Here is a 13044-nt window from a genome sequence, read left to right on the forward strand (position 1 = left end):
GCACTTTTTGACGTATCAACTTCTGGCTTTTCAACACAGAATGGTACTTATCGCTAGGAAAGTAGAACCATGGTATTTGTCATTTTGCGGTACTAATCAAAAGTAGCGTAGACTCGCGGTATTGCACACGTTATGGTACTACTCACAGGTAATGAAACTCACACATGTAATACAGACCTATGGTGTTTCTCACATTGCGGCGCCATTTACAGGCAAAGCAAACCTATGGTATTCATCACATAAGTGTACTAACCACAGAGACTCGTACTATATCGTGGTGTTCCTCATATAGTGGGTACTAATCAAAGGCAGGCCAGAACCATGGTGTCGCTCACCCATGGTGTCATTCCTATAGTGGTACTAATCACAGGTACTGTAAAAGCCGACAGTACGCTAAGTGGGGGGGGGGGGGCTGACCGCACGGTGCTCCTGCGTGCTACTAATCACAAACCTATTTGGTTTGTAACATAGTTGTACTACGCGCAAGTAAAAGCGACCCATGGTGTTCCCCGCGTGGTGGTACTAATCACAAGTAGTTTCATGGTTCTAATACAATCATCACTTGGTCGCCCCCCTTTTAGTCACGTATTATGACAGGCAGGGGATACCGTGGGTGTATTCTTCGTCTGCGTCCCCCACCCACAGGGGGTTGTGTGTTTGGTCCGCGAGAGGTATTTTATTTCCCTTAAGTCCGCCGGCAAGCCGGTTAGGACCCCCTATCCGCCTAATGGGACGCGCCACGTGGGAGTATCACATCTCCCCCTGCAACGCTAGCGTAGTAGAACGATCAAACGGAAAGAGCATAAATTTTCATAGAGATTTCTTGGTTAGTTAATACATGGAGATTTGTCGACACTTGGTCAACAAAAAGGGTGCACTTCTATGCTTGCTGGATGAGTGATGATAACAGTTGCTAAATAGTGTCCTAACCGCTGCTTATGTCCGGCTCCATGACTAAATGGTTATAGTGCTGGCCTTTGGTCACAGGGGTCCCGGGTTCGATTCCCGGCAGGGTCGGGAATTTTAACCATGGTTGGTTAATTTCTCCGGAAGGGGGGCTGGGTATATGTGTTGTCTTCATCATCATTTCATCTTCATCAAGACGCGCAGGTCACCTACGGGTGTCAAATGAAAAGACCTGCATCTGGCGAGCCGAACTTGTCCTCGGACACTCCCGGCACTAAAAGCCATACGCCATTTCATTTCATTACCGCTGCTTATCACTTTCTTAACAGAATACAACAACGATAATGTACTGGCAAAGTACGTTTTCGATAAATGTGTATTAACACCATCAGCTGCCTTTCTTTTTCTTTTTTTCGTAATTTAAACTAGTTTCTGTTTAAAGCTCCTAGTAATCTAAGTAAAAGTAAACACGTGCCCTCTTATCCTCGAGGTTTGCCATTTTTTTCAGACACACCCACAACGGAAGTGAGCTGCATGTAGCTTTTTAAAGACGTACAAATCATCATGTCATTCTTAAATCTTTGACAGTACCGGGAATCGCACCCAAACCTCCGAGGATGGCAGCTAATAACGCAGGCCGTTACGCTACGAAGGTGGACAAAAAGCTTCTAGTAACAGGAAAAAAATAAAACTAAGTTCACATTTTGAATAACTATCAGGAGTCGCAAATGGGGATTAATATACATATATATAGGCGCTAAAAACGCATGTTATTGTATGTTCCTCGTATTTAATATTTTATCAGAAGGGCTAGGAGTGGGAAGCTAATAGCAAAAAGAAATAAATGATAGTGAATTAAATTGGATAAGGAGGTGGAACGATTCAGCTGTAACTTATGAACAGGAACTGTCCCGACATTTGCCTGGAAGTGAAAATGGGAAACCACGATAGAACCATTCTTAGGACAGCCGACGGTGGGGCTCGAACCCACTCGTTTCCCGAATTCAGAGCTTGGCTCCAGAGCCGTAGTGTGACCTCACCGCTCAGTAATTTATTTATTTATTTATTTATTTATTTATTTACTTATTTATTTATTTATTTATTTATTTATTTATTTATTTGCTACTTGCTTTACGTCGCACCGACACAGATAGGTCTTATGGCGACGATGGGACAGGAAACGCCTAGGAGTGGGAAGGAAGCGGCCGTGGCCTTAACTAAGGTACAGCCCCAGCATTTGCCTGGTGTGAAAATGGGAAACCACGGAAAACCATTTTCAGGGCTGCCGACAGTGGGGTTCGAACCTACTATCTCCCGAATACTGGATACTGGCCGCACTTAAGCGACTGCAACTATCGAGCTCGGTAATTAATTTATTAAATAAGAAGGAAGAAAATACAGTAGACTGTGAGACAATGAGCTAGGACGAAGACCAACGCTTGGACACATGAAACAAGTTAGTATCCACCATTTACATTTAATGTTTTCTTGAAAACCTAGTGGTAGTTGCGGAAGTCTCCAATGGGGAGGTGGAGAACGACATGTAAAATAGCCCTGGAACCTCGGACTTCGGAATGAAGCAATGTCCCTTGGCCGCTAATATCGAGTAACAACAGTGGGCAACGATCTCGTATTTACTTTCAAGGCGCCATCTGCATTGCCCATAAAAGATAATGAGGATGTTTCAACAGATAAGTAACGATCTAATAGACTTAATATTATAGACCACCCTGGAATGGAATGTGATGCGATGTGATGTCAAGAAACCACAAGCACAGAACTGAGTCGCAATAAGAATCGTAAGACTACTCCGAGAAACCCTGACCTCAATATCACGGTCCACATGTACAAAGCAATTCTGGACGCAAGGAGACTACTCCAGACTTTCAGACTGCCTTTTACTGTGCATGAACGGCAATCGAGGGAGAGGAAGGGGGTGGGAATAGCATTCATTTGTTACCACCGCCCAGTTTGGTGATGTGCAAAGGGTTGAACTGAGCATCTGAGAAGAGCGTTAATATCAAACTATCGTCCATTCCACAAGTATTTTTCCCAATTACCTCCTGGTGAATATCCAGGTGGTGTTTTACTAAGAGGCTACAGCAGCTTCCTTCCTATTCATTGTTCCAACATTTTTTACAAACATTCTGCACCAAATTAAGCACCAGCAACAGGGATATTGGATGAATGGTGTATGAATAGGCCCACGCCGTGGTCTAGGGGTAGCGAGTCTGCCTTTAACTTGAAGACCCCGGGTTCGACTAGCTCGATTTGAAGGCTGGTTTGTAGTCCACTCAGCCTATGCGAGAAAAATAACTGAAGAGCTATCTGACGGCGAGACAGCGGCCCCGGTCTAGACAGACAAGAATAACGGCTGAGAGTATTCGTCGCGCTGACTACGCGTCGCCTCGAAATCTGCAGGCCTTCGGGCGGAGCAGCGGTCGCCTGGCAGGTCAAGGTTTATCCGGGCTGTAGCGTTACGAGGCTTGGTTTGTTTGGTTTGGAGTATGGATAATGAAGTACTTGGCAGGGTAGAAGTAAGATACTACTGGGATAAAAATCTACCAAGGAAGGAAGCAATATAGAAGCCGTGTGGTTAGGGCCGCACAGCTGTGAGCTTGCATTCGGGAGATGGGGGATTCGAACCACATTGTCAGCAGCCCTGAAGATGGTTTTCCGTGGTTTCCCATTTTCAGACCAGGCAAATGCTAGGGGTGTGCCTCAATTACGGCCTCGGCTGCTTCCTTCCCACTCCTAGGCGTTTCCTATCCCATCGTCGCCATAAAACCTCTCTGCGTCGGTGCGCCGTAAAGCAAATTGTAAAAAAAGAAGAAACACAGAAAGGAATATAGTGCAAAACTGGAAGGAATTAGAAAGAAATGTTGTTGTTTGTTTGTTTGTTTCTTGTTAAAGTTTTATGTCGCCCTTTAATAATAATAATAATAATAATAATAATAATAATAATAATAATATGTGGAGGCCCGAGTTCGATTCCCGGCTCTGCCACGAAATTTGAAAAGTGATGCGAGGACTCGAGCGGGGTCCACTCAGTCTCGTGAGGACAACTGAGTAGAGGGGGTTCGATACCCCCTCAACCATCCTAGAAGTGATTTTCCGTGATTTCCCAATTCTCCTCCAGGCAAATGCCGAAATGGTGCGTAACTTAAAGCTACGGCCGCTTCCTTCTCTCTTACTTGTCTATCCGTTCCAAACTTCCCATCTCCCCACAAGGCCCCTGTTCAGGATAGCAGGTGAGGCCACCTGAGCGAGATACTCTTCCTCCCTGAGTCTGAGGAAAAAACCAACCCTGGACGGTAAACGGATTGAGAAGGATATAATAATAATAATAATAATAATAATAATAATAATAATAGTAATAATATCTGAATCCGCTTCGGACGGGAGGAACTTCCGAGTTATAGGTGGCAGTCTTTTTAAATCAAGGTGTTATAAAATGTGAACATGAAAAGATTTCGTGTTAGTATGATTCGTGAAATGGCGATGGTAAGCAGTCCTTGAAAACCATTATCCGCTTAGATCGACCCCAACCACATGATATGTCCACCCCTGTGATTGGTTTATTTACATGCCAAGGCGGTCTGTGAACTGAGCTCGTTTGAAATTAAATTCCAAACCGAAGGAAACCTTGTTGATATTAAACAATTCCTCCAATGCATAGGCACTTTAAATAGCAACTTCAATAAACAAATCTCAAGGTTTTTTTATCTTCAAACCCGTTACACTGGACAACTTTGGTGGGGTTAGGTTATACAGTATAACAGTTTAATCACTGTGTGTGGTATCCGTTCCGGTTCCCTACTTGAAATTCCGCTAAGTCGAACGAATTTCCACAATAATTCTTTTTTATTTACTTCATTGAGACTCTGGAATACACTCCCAATGGATATTCGGCACTTTACTTCCTCTCAAAAATTCAAATCTGCGTGCCGAAAGCTTTTCCTGGGCACGTTTAACTAAGTTGTGAGAGTTTTTGTGTGTATGTTATGTGGATGGTTTTTTTAATCTTTTATGCACATCAATGATAATAATAATAATAATAATAATTCCTCTTTTATGCTTATTATTAGTATTATCAATAATTGCCTTACCGACTTGTAACGTGATCTTAGCGTGTCTATCTGTAGTATTATTTTTTGAAGAAATACTATGTCACATTTTTCCTTTTATGCTAAAATTTTAAAATGCTATTAATTAAAGTGGTTGAGAGTAAGAGAGGGCCGCGAGTCCTAACTTCGCCACAAATGTACGTCAGGAATAAATAAATAAATAAATAAATAAATAAATAAATAAATAAATAAATAAATAAATAAATAAATAAATAAATAAATAAGCCAGATGGCCGTAAAGAATTGATATCTGCACGGTAAAGAACGGCTTCTTTACTACGCAGTACTGCGCCCACCGAATAGCAAACTTCAGTCTGGCCAATCAATTTAGATAGCAACAAGTCACTACCTTCCTGAAAGTCTTCAATTGTCGGCTATTATTTTGCTCTTCCTGGAAGCCATGAACGCGACTTGGACGAGAGGTTATGCATAACGAGAAAAACATTTCCAATTATTTCCCCTTTGTTGCTTATTGATACACGCAAGTCTTGCTTGAGGTTATTTTTCGTTCATTCATCCACAGTTCTCCGTTCCCAGCCTTAAAAGAATGGTTGTGTTATTGGTGCTATGTCCCACTAATTATTTTTACGGTTTTCAAAGACGTCGAGGTACCAGATATTTTGTTCTGCAGGTTAAATCTACAGACACAAGGCTAGAGCACCTGAGTAACTTCAAATACCACCGGACTGAGCCAGGATCGAAGCTGCAAAGCTGGGATCAGAAGGGCAACCGTCTGAGCCATTCAGCCCGGCTATTTGTTTACAAACAGCAAGAAGCAAAGTCATCTCCGCAGAGGCCATGAAGGATCTTGGAGAGGTGGAAGGTAAAGGATTCCACTGTCCGTAACCTCGGCGCTTGGTGAGATAGAGTGATTAGCTCTACACGCAGGCACGTTTGCACCCGGGATTTAACCTGGTACTCATTTTTGGGTGAGCCGAGCAGGCCTCTACCACCTCGGCCAAGAAGCCCCTGCTATTTCTTTACACAGAACGATGAAACACGCGGCGCAAATTCCGAGTTACAAATATATTTTCCAGATTGATACTGTTGCCACCATATGTAGCCCGACCACTGAATTCATTTATGTACAGTCGCTCAAAAAAAAAAAAAAAAAAAAAAAGAAGGAATGAGCGCATGGTGCTGTAGAAGTTCCTCGCAGGTACATTCTTCTCAGAAACAACTGTACCTATAGATGTTTGTTGTCGGTATCTACAAGGTTTGTACCCGCTTGCGAGATAAATTGTGTTTCAATCTGAATCTGTTTACCCTCCAAGGTTGTTTTTTTTTCCTCGGACTCTGTGAGGGATCCCACCTCTACCGCCTCAAGGGCAGTGTCCTGGAGCGTGAGACTTTGGGTCGGGGTATACAACTGGGAGGAGGACCAGTACCTCACAAAGGTGGCCTCACCTGATATGATGAACAGGGGCCTTGTGGGGGGGGGGAGATGGAAAGATCAGAAGTGATAGACAAGGAAGAGGGAAGGAAACGGCCTCCGGGCTGAGTGGTTCAGACGGTTGAGGCACTGGCCTTCTGAACCCCAACTTGGCAGGTTCGATCCTGGCTCAGTCCGGTGGTATTTGAAGGTGCTCAAATACGTCAGCCTCGTGTCGGCAGATTCACTGGCACGTAATTGAACTCCTGTGGGAATAAATTTCGGCACCTCGGCGTCTCCAAAAACAAGAAGTAGCCTATTTAGTGGGACATAAAGCAAGTAACATTACTATTATTATTATTATTATTATTATTATTATTATTATTATTATTATTATTATTATTATTATTATTATTATTATTATTAAACAGCCGTGGCCTTAAGTTAGGTACCATCCTGGCATTTGTATGGAGATGGAGGAGAAGTAGGAAACCATGGAAAACCACTTCGAGGATGGCTGAGGTGGGAATCGAACCTCCCTCTATTCAGTTGACCTCAAGATGCTGAATGTACCCCGTTCCAGTCCTCGCACCACTTTTCAAATTTCGTCGCAAAGCCGGGAATCGAACGCAGGCCTCGGGGGGGGGCAGCTAATTACACGAACCATTACACCACACAGGCGGATAATTGTTTTTCAATAATAATTAAAATTAAGTCTGATAAAGTAGTAAATGCGAAGAACATAACACAGTGCGCTCTTCTTTTTTGAGTTACCATACTTCCACATACTTAATGGAATTGTGTAATTCAACGTTGTCGTGCACGTAAGAAAATGTTGAGGAGAACCTGATTATACGGTACACGATTCCGCTGTGTATATTACAGAACGGGATTATTATAGTTTTATTAGGTGAAGGCCTACAGTATTTGAGATGTCTGTCTGTTAAGTCATCAGCCAAGAGGCTGTTCGACTCGTTGGCTGAATGGTCAGCGTACTGGCCTTCGGTTCAGAGGGTCCCGGGTTCGATTCCCGGCCGGGTCTGGGATTTTAACCTTAACAGGTTAATTCCAATGGCTCGGGGGCTGGGTGTGTGTGGCGTATTCAATATTAGAAATCATCCTGGGTAGGGCCCTCATCTTCACAGACATGCATGTCGCCTAATAGGCCGTCTACTAGAAAAAGACCTGTACCAGGCCTTTCCGGAGGCCATACGCCATTATATACTAGCCCAGAGGCTGGTTGAGTCCTCAAATAGCACCACCAAAGCCTATGCAATTATAGGGAAACCGTAAAAACCAATGGCAGAACCCAAACCAGGCGTACTAGACAAGATGAGGAGTGAGGTAGTTTGCCATTGCTTTCCTCACTGGACCAGAATGTGCCACTGCAGCACGACTGACCCTATGAGCAACACGTTTCATAACACTCAGTCGCTATTTGTGCTCCGAATGTCATTACTCAGTACCACCCATACCCCAGCAGCTTCCGTATTGTTACAGCCATGGATGAAGCTGAGACTTCAGTTGAAACTACACTTTGCTCTGGCCTGTGCCAAGGGACTTATAAAGCCGGCCCCGCGGTGTAGGGGTAGAGTGCTTGCCTCTTACCCGAAGGCCCCGGGTTCGATTGCCGGCCAGGTCAGGGACTTTTACCTGGATCGGAAGGCTGGTTCGAGGTCCACTCAGCCTACGTGATTACAATTGAGGAGCTATCTGACGGTGAGATTGCGGCCCCGGTCTTGGAAGCCAAGAATAACGGCCGAGAGGATTCGTCGTGCTGACCACACTACACCTCATAATCTGCAGGCCTTCGGGCTGAGCAGCGGTCGCTTGGTAGGCCATGGCCCTTCGGGGCTGTTGCGTCATGGGGTTTGGTTTTTGGTTTTTCATCTGCTCCGAAAATGTTATGGACATTCTTTACGTGTAAATTCCATCACAAATGCAAAGCAAATTCATATTTCAAACCCCAGGAGAGACATGAATCAATGTACTAGGACACAGTAGCATGTAAAATTGGGTCTGTGTCTTTACTGGACTATTTAGCTTATGGCTCCAATGAGCAGTCTCTTATAAGAATATCAGGAACATTATTTCATTTTATCGCAATTCCATGCACTTGCTTTTATATAAATCGTAATCGGAATTTCGTACTGAAACATATTGTATAATACATTTGACCACTGACCGCACAATTACTGAAGCGTAGCTGCATTATTCTAATGACGCCGATAGCTGACATATTGGCAAATAGATCTTATGGCGACGATGAGATAGGAAAGTGCTAGGAGTGGGAGGGAAGCGGCCGTAGCCTTAATTAAGGTACAGTCTCAGCATTTGTCTGGTGTGAAAATGGAAAACCACATAAAAATCTTCCGGGTTGCCGACAAGGGGGTTCGAGCCCACTTTCTCCCTCACGCAAGCTCAGAGCTGCGCTCCCCTAACTGCACGGCCAACTTGCTCGGTTTTCCAACTTTATACCGGAAATGTTGGTAGCCTTACATAGCACATACCATGTCGATTAGCTGTCACCATGCCTTTGAACCAGCAGGGATACCGCATTGTAATACAAGAAGCCCTCAAAATGTCTATCATGCGCCTGAATGCTCGCCTGAACACGCCACTTCACTGACTGTCGAACATGTTCGAACACTCCAATCATTGAACGTAATCGATGGCAACCTTGTTCCACACAGTGGTGAAGTATTGTGATGTCCAACACCCAACTTAATACTAATACGAACTAACTCCCCCACTCTCCATTCCAGCTAATAACTAAAACAGGCGCAGCCCGTAAGCGATCGACAGTAATATAGAATGCTAGTTGCTTTACGTCGCACCGACACACATACAGTAGGTCTTATGGCGACAGGAAAGGACTACGAATGGGAAGGAAGCGGCCGTGGCCTTAATTAAGGTACAATCCCAGCATTTGCCTGGTGTAAAATGCGGAAACCATGGAAAACCATCTTCAGGGCTGCCGACAGTGGGATTTGAACCTACTATCTCCCGAATACCCGCGATCGACCGTAGGGTATATGTTCATAGAGATTGAATGTGTTGTTTTTGGTGTGTACCATCTACCCCCGATTACTTATCGCATGTTTGGGTACACCCTGTATAGCAGCAATCAGCCCCTGTATTTGTCGGCTGTGAAAATTGGAAAACTACGGAAAGGCATCTTCAGGACTGCCAACGGTGTGATTCGAACCCACTATCTTCCGAATGCAAGCTCACAGCTGCCTGATTCTAACCGCATGGCCAAACGCTCGGTACGACGGTTTCGCTCTTTCTCGCCGAGAATAATGTCTACTTCCATCTATGGAGAAACTATTGTTGTCTTCAACAGACCAGTTTCTGCTGGGCTGAGTGTCTTAGACGTTTGAGGCGCTGGCCTTGTGACCCCAACTTGGCAGGTTCGATCCTGGCTCAGTCCGGTGGTATTTGAAGGTGCTCAAATACGTCAGCCTCGTTTGGTAGATTTGCTGGCACGTAAAAGAACTCATGTAGGACTAAATTCCGGCATCTCGGTGTCTCCGAAAACCCAAAAAGTAGTTAATAGGACATAGAGCCGATAACATTATTATTATTATTATTATTATTATTATTATTATTATTATTATTATTATTATTATTATTATTATTATTATTATTATTAGACGGTTTCTTTCTTTTGGGGAAGTCTGTTTTTCTCTGTATTTTGACAATCGAGATCCTCTTTGTTGGTCAGCTTCATTATCACAGGCAGGAGAAACTAATTCCTTCAACATCGGATTACTTCGGTTTTCGTTGCATCACTAGCTCGCCAAAAGGAGAGATATTGATGCAGCAACAAATACATTTACTATGGGAGAGGCGGATTGACTAACGACTACCGTCCTGTCCTATACATGGTACTCTCAGATCGAACAGCAAGTGCCTCACGTCTTTCTTCCAAAGTAATATTTTTCAAATGCGTGCATATTCGCTGAAACGACGACTTCTTCATTTTAAGGAATTTTAAAACTTGGTAAATATTTTATAGATAGAGTAATACCAGTATAGCTTTAACGATTGGGTAAGTCAATAACAAGCGCAGATAGCTCTTTATTTTTCACTTGCATTCCTAAATTCATCAATGCACAGCTCTCCCTTGTCATTAGATTAATACTCTCAAGATATGTTAAGCATTTCGCGAGATTAGCCCGTAAAGGTAGACGGGCAGACAGAACCCGGGAGATTATTTTATACTGCCGAGTTGAGTAACTCAGACGGTTGAGGCGCTGGCCTTCTGACCCCAAATTGTCAGGTTCGATCCTGGCTCAGTCCGATGGTATTTGAAGGTGCTCAAATACGTCAGCCTCGTGTCGATATATTCATTGGCACGTAGTCCAGCTCCATGGCTAAATGGTTAGCGTGCTGGCCTTTGATTGCAGGGGTCCCGGGTTCGATTCCCGGCAGGGTCGGGAATGTTAACCATAATTGGTTAATTTCGCCGGCACGGGGGCTGGGTGTATGTGTCGTCTTCATCATCATTTCATCCTCATCACGACGCGCAGGTCGCCTATAGACGTCAAATAGAAAGACCTGCACCTGGCGAGCCGAACATGTCCTCGGACACTCCCGGCACTAAAAGCCGTACGCCATTTCATTTCCATTTCATTGGCACGTAAAGAACTCCTGCGGGACTAAATTACAGCACCTTGGCGTTTCCGAAAACCGTAAAAGTAATTTTAGAATATATTTAGATGACTGTTTATCACGAACATCATCTAGCAAGTTAAATATTCTGACCAGTTATTGCCGTTATATCAAATGAATATAAACAAACATAATATTTTGTGTGTGTTTAATGTCCGATCCAGCACTGCAGGTCCTCAAAGTTTAGAGTATTTTCACTATAATTTTGGTATTTATGGTGCAAGAGACCGACAGTCATAAGTGGAATCTGAACCAAAGAGACACGACCCCACTTTAAAACTCTCACATGCATTGATAGCTCGCCCGCCTCAGTGGGAAGCTTCTGTTACATTTACTCAATTTAGAAACTACGTACGTTTTCCCTAACCAGCTCCTTTTAATTTTCTGAGTGGGAAATTTGCAAAATAACAAATGTCAATGAGATTTCTGCAGTGATTGAAAGATCTTATCTGTAATGGCACTGCTGTTGTCGCGACCATAAATCAATTTTCGAACCAAGTTGTTGGCACGTTGAAAATCAATAAGCATCATCAACATGAATTACTTCACATACGCTCTCCTTCTCCAAAAATATACCTAAGTGAAGACGGAAAATTCAAGGTGTTCATGATTAACAATATAAACCTTAAAAACGGTAAAACTGATGAAATGAAGAAAAAGACAAACTTAAGTGTCAATGCTCGTGCCCATGTTTTAACATTCTGGATACTATGTTAACACTTTATCTTCTAAGATGTCTGTACCCGGTCACCACTTAAACAAAGGGAAACATAACCGCCTTATCGATATAGAGGGAGCTGATACCGCTTCTTACTTACCATGTAGTTTCCTCAAATATATCAGTAGCAAATAAACAGACAATTACAAAATGTGACTTAGTGTTATAACGGATGTGCGACCACGCAAGGCAAATCAAAGACCGCAATGAAGACCATTGACGGATGTTCTATGTTCCAGTGAGGAAAAGAGGAAGTAAATCATGACTAGACTTACGAAAAGACTATCTCATTCTCATTTCTATTATCTGGTAGCCAACTCCGAACAAAGAAGGGTGTCATTTTAGTTTGCAACAGGCCCCTCGCGTGTTTATTGGGCCGATGACCCAGATGCTATGCACCTTTGAACAACTAGCATAATCAATAAGCAAGCTTATTTCTTAAAGTTTTCCCCAAGGTAACTTCAGTAGGTAGAAAACAATATTTTCGGTACGTTTCACAACCTGAGTAGTATCGTATTTTGAAAACTCTAGGCAACTTTATAAGCATGCCACTAAAAGAGATGAGGGGCAGCTAGACATACAAATGACCTCAGTGAATTTCCAGATCGTTATTTACTGCTGATATGAAACGTGGCCAATAAGAAGTTTATTGTGAAATGAAAATGAACTTCATTTCTCACTGGGTGGCATATCTCCAGCGATTAGAGAAAGCGAGGTTAGTCATAAATGTTCGCAGTTAACCTCTGAACAGATATTGGCAGCATTTCCGCCTCTAGACTGTAACTGTGTGAACTACGCCTAGAAGATTTTTATCCAAGGTTCGAACATACGGCAACAGTGACCAAGAAGAAACAGAAGAAGTTCACTTTTGGCTGAAAGACGCATAAAATGTACCAGCCGTTGGTGAAGCTTACACCCCTGCAGAACCCGGAGTGTACAGTGAGACCCAAACATTACACGTTAATATGAAACTTACCGGACATACACACTGCATTTGTCGCTCACTTTTCCCATCCCTGCTTCTACTACTAAGGGATCCTTTCCAAAGTTGAAGCTGGTCGGCACCTATTTTATAAGTAAAAACTATATCCCAACAAATACTTCAAAGTCTTCCGTGCACCGAGAAATGAATGTGAAAAATCCCGTGGACTGGACCTACATGAGGTGATGAAATTACTTCCCCCTCAAAAAGCCAGAGGGGAAACGCGCTTATTGAATTTAAATGGAAACTTCGCGTGTGGGCT

The 13044-nt window shown here is 43.3% G+C and overlaps 1 protein-coding gene across 2 annotated transcripts in view; it reads right to left on the reverse strand.

Moving 5' to 3' along the window:
• The window catches only part of cv-2 (crossveinless 2), a 466245-nt gene that overhangs the window by 165091 nt on the left and 288110 nt on the right, over positions 1 to 13044 (reverse strand). The gene's annotated exons all lie outside the window — the stretch shown is intronic.

Source organism: Anabrus simplex, chromosome 2 (assembly GCF_040414725.1).
Source record: "Anabrus simplex isolate iqAnaSimp1 chromosome 2, ASM4041472v1, whole genome shotgun sequence".
Classification (NCBI taxonomy): Eukaryota; Metazoa; Arthropoda; class Insecta; order Orthoptera; family Tettigoniidae; genus Anabrus; species Anabrus simplex.